Source organism: Diuraphis noxia, unplaced genomic scaffold (genome assembly GCF_037042655.1).
Source record: "Diuraphis noxia isolate RWA-SAM2 unplaced genomic scaffold, SU_Dnox_SAM2 contig0004, whole genome shotgun sequence".
Taxonomy (NCBI): Eukaryota; Metazoa; Arthropoda; class Insecta; order Hemiptera; family Aphididae; genus Diuraphis; species Diuraphis noxia.
Window position 1 is genome coordinate 17,509,573 of NW_028301714.1, and position 6,093 is coordinate 17,515,665.

Below are 6,093 nucleotides of genomic sequence, written 5' to 3' on the forward strand. Positions count from 1 at the left end.
ACGTTCGTCATCATTTTACGTATGTTTCTTATTCTAATTTTAAACATAAACTTTTAAAATTGGACAGAAATTTTAAGTATTTAAAATATAAAAATATCACTTTTAATATTATTAATAATTACTACAATACACTGCGATATCTGTGTGTTAAATTTTGAACAAATTTAAACGTGGAACAATAGTTAGAAAAAACTATTGGTCAAACTAGTATATACCAATACCTAACGAAATGGGTATATTGTACATAATTTTATTTTCATAATCTGTTGCTCATTTCTATGTTCCTTTCACTTCCACTAATCATCTAAAAATGAACCAATTGGTCGTATGTTGTCTAATATCAATGTAAACTCTTTGGCCTTCATGTATTCTATATCTATAAATTACTGTATATAGCTTAATTTTAATATTTATATCATACATTTTACAATTAATTTGTATATAATATGATCCAAATGGTTTATCCCGTATATTTAATAACAAATAAATAATAATTGAAGTCAGGTGAGGATAGCGCTGTTCAACATTTTATTTATATAATACATACATAGTAATATTATCTAAAGTAGTGAACTAGTAAAATAGTCATCCATAACACATACAAAAAATAAATAAATAATGCAGTCCATTACAAGAATCAAATCTGAAAATCTGAGAGTATTTTATTTATGTATTCCTTTTTTCCCTAAGCAGTAAGCCGATTAACCTTTTTAAAATTAGTTAGGTACCTAGAAAACAAACAAGGTATTTTCGTTAAAATAAAAATAAATAATTAAATTTAAATTCCAGAAGACTTATAACTTCGTAATGTTCAGGTACTACAGGATATAATATGTATTTGTCGTTGAATAGGTGTATTGAGTATTCAACTATAAATTCTTATTGAAATGTTTTAGTAAGATGTTTATTACAATAGAAAAAGGTTATAAAATTATTTCAAAATGTCAATAAAAATAATTCAATCGATAAATTTCAAATTTAATAGAAATTTATTTTCAATCTAAAACAAGTAACCACTGTATACAAACAGTTATACAGATTATATAAATATATAACTATAAATTATAAATTATAAAAATATAATAGTAATATAATTGCTGCGTTTCATTTTTTGTTACAACTTTTTTCCACCCAGACCTCAAGAAAGAAGAAGTTTTATCTCAAAAAAATGATGACCAAAAGAATCTTAAGTAGGGTGTTATGTTAAAAATATGTCACATTTAAATTTTTTAAGCTAACTCTTTTTAAAATATAAGTAATCGTTTATTTAAAATATAATATAGCGTTTTTTTTTTTCAATGCTTTAATCAATTTTGTAGTTTATTATAATGAATTGATATTTATTCTGGTCCAATTTTATAATATTCATTCGAAAAAATACACAGATTTTAAATCAACAGATAAAATGTTTTATAAAAAAATAAAAACTTACGAATATAAGATTTAGTAAAAAATACTTTAAATTGTGTAAACACTAACAATTAAAGGTACGATTTTTCTTTTTTAGTAAGAATTTAAACCTTTCCATAGATAACACGGTCGTGCTTAATAAGTTTTTAGAGTCATAAATCATAAGTTTAGTCAGTAATTCAATATAGTTGAACAATTTCACAGCGCGTTCCCCTTGAAATAAAATACAACCTACAAACATACAATTTATGTTCAAATCGTGTTATATTTTTAAATTATTTTAATATCATCAATTTTAAAATTGTAATCACTTTTACTTTTGATTATATATTTTTATACTGTATACATATACAATAACAGATATGTTTAGTTAAACTCCAGAATTATTTGATATTATATAATATGTTATATCATCAACCATAACTTCAAACTATATTTTTCAAGTATTTATTTGAAATATTAGTACTTTTAAGTTCAGTATGTATGACTCGATAAATTGAAAGTAAAATCCCCATTGAAATCTTCTATTTGTCTAAATATAATACGTTATTATTTGTTTTTCAATAACTCAAAATTTTTTTGTTCCCTTGGACTTTCTACTTTTGGGATTCGAAGTAAACATATTGACTTAGATGCTTTTTTCCCAAAAGTTACGGTTAGAAACTTCTTACTATTATTACAACTATTATTATTACTACCATTCCTACTGGCCTTACACTATTATTGGTCCCTTATTTCGTTTCTATTCAGATCAATGTCGTATGTCGTACGTGTTTATTTTATGAAATATATCCTCATTATATTACAAATACACACATTGTTTTACCGGTCTGCATGTAGAAGCTATTTACATTTGGTACATGTTCAAAAGCCATTGAGATGTCTCTATCTACTTTGGCTTTGTTTACACGTCGAGTACTTACATAATAATAGTAATATTCACAAGCTTACCGCCCGTTCTGTTACATAACTTTTCCAAAATGATCTTTCATCTCAAACCTCAGTTCTCGACTTTTGATGCATATGAATAATAAAAATTAAAGTTTCTTCGGTTTTCCGGTCGAGATTAATTCTAGTTTTCATTTTATATTTGTCTTCACGTCAGCTACAATGCCATGTGCAGACATGTGTTTCCAGGCGTGCCCAAAAATTATATAAAACTTTAAGGCGTCTGATTTTTGTAATACTTAAGTATGGTCTATACCAGGGATGAGCAACTGGCGGCCCGCGTACCTTTTTTATCTGGCCCGCGCTACATTTTCAAATTACTTCATATAAACATATAAAACCTCATCCTCAAGTATCACATTAAATAATAATTGTATATATAAATAAATAAAGATAAAAAATTAAACGTTAGTTAATTTGAAGGACCTTTTTTTTTTGTTTTTTCCTATGCACTGCGGCCCGCTAGATTTTAAAGTACTTAAAAGTGGCCCGCTAGTTACTTTGAGTTGCCCATCCCTGGTATATACTAAATTTGATTCTTTACGCTTACCTTTCACACTAGTCGTTTCATCCCTGTGTGAACTCTGCCATTATAAACGCAAAACTATACACACACACACACACACAATTATTTAGACAAAAGGCGCCGGATACTACAAAGTACAAAGTTGTAAAACGTTTTCCGTTATGCGGAACGTTTTGTCGTTGCACTTCAGCTCGAAGACTCAATTTGACTACGTGAATCCGTAGCAATAAATGTATATTATATACATAATAACCTACGCACCTATATAATATATATATAGACTATAATAATGAAGTTATATACCGATCGTCAGGAGGGACGTCACGTTCGTTCGCCGAGTACTGGCGGCGTGCCGATTGTCTCGGTCGAAGACGCGCACTGCTCCGCGACGAACCGCCTCCCCCTCACTCCCCATCAACCCGCTCAACCATCCGAAAATCGATAACCGACCGACTTTGTGTGTTTTTGGGTTCGCAGTGTACCAGATTTATAATCGTGGCGGACAATTCGTGCGCGCAAGAAGTGAACGTGTTTGGCGATGGTCAGATGTTTGGCGCTCGGAGCGTACGACTCACGGTAAGAAGCCGGTGGTGGACAGGGAAAACGAAACAGCTACAAAGCTACCACCATACACCGCCGTCCACCGGTGTGTGTACGTTTTTACCTATTTATTTGACCTGCCGTAGGGACCGGGTTTGCTGTGCACCGAGGCGGAAGCAAGAAGTTACGTGCTCGACATGGGAAAAATTGGCGAGGTCGTCCGGTACGTGTACGCGAAAAACACGAGGTACAGCCAAACGCGCTAAAGGATAACCCCAAGTGACCGGCACGACTACGATCGTTTAGTTGATATATTTGTGTGTGTGTTGGTATGTTGATGTAATGTTTCGGTTATTGTGATACAATTATTATATATTATAATTATCTGGAACCGATTCCCATGTATTCATAAGCGGGGGATCGTTACTATCTGGTGGATGGGTGGGCGGGTGGTGTGTGTGTGTGTGTGTGTGTGTGTGTGTGTGTGTGTGTGTGTGTGTGTGTGTGTGTGTGTGTGTGTGTGTGTGTGTGTGTGTGTGTGTGCGCGCGCGTGTGTGTGTGTGTGTGTGTGTGCGTGTGTGCGTGTGTGTGTGTGTGTGTGTGTGTGTGTGTGTGTGTGTGTGTGTGTGTGTGTGTGTGTGTGTGTGTGTGTGTGTGTGTGTGTGTGTGTGTGTGTGTGTGTGTGTGTGTGTGTGTGTGTGTGTGTGTGTGTGTGTGTGTGTGTGTGTGTGTGTGTGTGTGTGTGTGTGTGTGTGTGTTGTGTGTTGTGTGTGTGTGTTGTGTGTGTGTGTAGAAAATGGATGGGTCGTACGTGATAAAATTAAAATCGTGCCCAGCGTGTAGGTATACAATATTGTATAGTATACTACTCGCATGTTGGGATGAGCTGCAGGTGGACCACAGTAAATTTTAAAGCATTCGCTAATCGCAATCCAAAAACAAGTCTGTATAATAATAACAACGGGACACTGCACATACGACGCAAAAACAAATACCGTAGATAGGTGTCATATTATGTATTGTTATAATATAAAATCACACAATGAGAAATATGTGTTGTTTGAAAACGTTGGTTTTAATAAATTAAACACAATCTCCGTCTGAAAACTTGATACGTGTAAGCAACATTTATTACGCTAGACAACTTATACATAAGTACAACCCATATATTTTATAATCACCTCTACGCGTTTAAATATTTAATGAAACATCATTTTTTTTTTTTTTTTTATTCGTACCACATATTGGTTTAATGTTTAACATTTAATGCCATCCAAAGTTATAGTGACGCGACAATATTTACAAAATAATCTTGATCAGTACCCTTAACACTCGCTGTTCACTGTTTAATTACTTAAAAACAGTACCTACGAATAAAATTGTGTTACGTGTGCAAATGTGGATATTACTAGGTGTGTAGTATAATTCACTAATAAGCTGACTCTGAATCGTTAATATTTTTCGTCACTTTGCAATCGTAAGCCAGTATTTAAAATACAGACATTTTTACGTGCAATCAAGTATCGATTTTGAGTCACACACAAAGCACACTTTTTGTTATTGTTCGAGATGTTTTAGACTGTGTATGAATTGTACATAGTAGAAATCGAAACAGTGGTCTGTTTTTGACATGTCAGAAAAAAAAAATAGCCGTGATGTGTTTTAAAGGGGAAACTGAATAGATAAAATATAAATACAATGTCAAAACAAGACAAAATTTCAGAAGTTTTCTCTACCGCAGTCGTCGTCATATTATTATCTTAATCAATTTCCGTACCTACCTACTTCATAATTTAGGAACCAAAATGGTAAAAAAAAATCCATTCTTAAATCTTAGTTAATATATTATCTTTTTTTAACCATGTAAGATTTTTAATTTAATTAAATTTGTACTTTCTTTTTTGTAAACAACTTTTATTATTAATATTATTATTATTTTTCTTCTTTTTAATACCTAATTTTTGAAACTAATTATTATAAAAAATTTAAAATAAAATTTATATAATTTTTTGTATCGTATTTACTGTGTATAATAATTCATTACTTATGTAATTTAATTGCAAATAACATTTACTAAGATTCAGTACAATCTGAATGGCTAAATCCAGTTATAATTAGTTTCAAATAATCATGTTTAACTATTTAAATAATGTTTTTCAAGATAATCCTTCAATAATATTGTTGCTAAATTTCATGTTATGATTATCGAAAAATTTTGATTTTAGCTAGACGTGTTTATGTTTTGAAATTTTAGATGTTAGTAAAATAATGCATGATGCATATTATTTTACATATTTTATTAAAATAATAATATATGCACTATTTTTGTTACACTTCTAAATTCTTCCAATTCCTACTGGTAATTTATAAAACTGAATAGATAGTTAATAAACTAATAGATATTTATTCAAACCGCATTTCATTTAAATATTGCGAGTGAAAAGTATCGTTAAGCTAAAATCATAATATATTTTTGAAACAAGAATCTATATTATAATGTGCTTCGGACCTATTGAATTCGGATTTCACTTTTCAGTAAATCATTGAAATTTATAAGAATAAAAATATGCATTGAAAGGATGTACGAAAAAAAAATTTGTTTGTCGATATACTAGTCAATCATGGGTAAACTATTGAATATTTCCATTTTAATAGTAACTCATGATTTT

The 6,093-nt window shown here is 30.8% G+C and overlaps 1 protein-coding gene across 1 annotated transcript in view; it reads right to left on the minus strand.

The window, feature by feature from the left end:
* Positions 1-6,093, minus strand: part of LOC107172933 (uncharacterized) — a 109,128-nt gene that overhangs the window by 58,259 nt on the left and 44,776 nt on the right. The gene's annotated exons all lie outside the window — the stretch shown is intronic.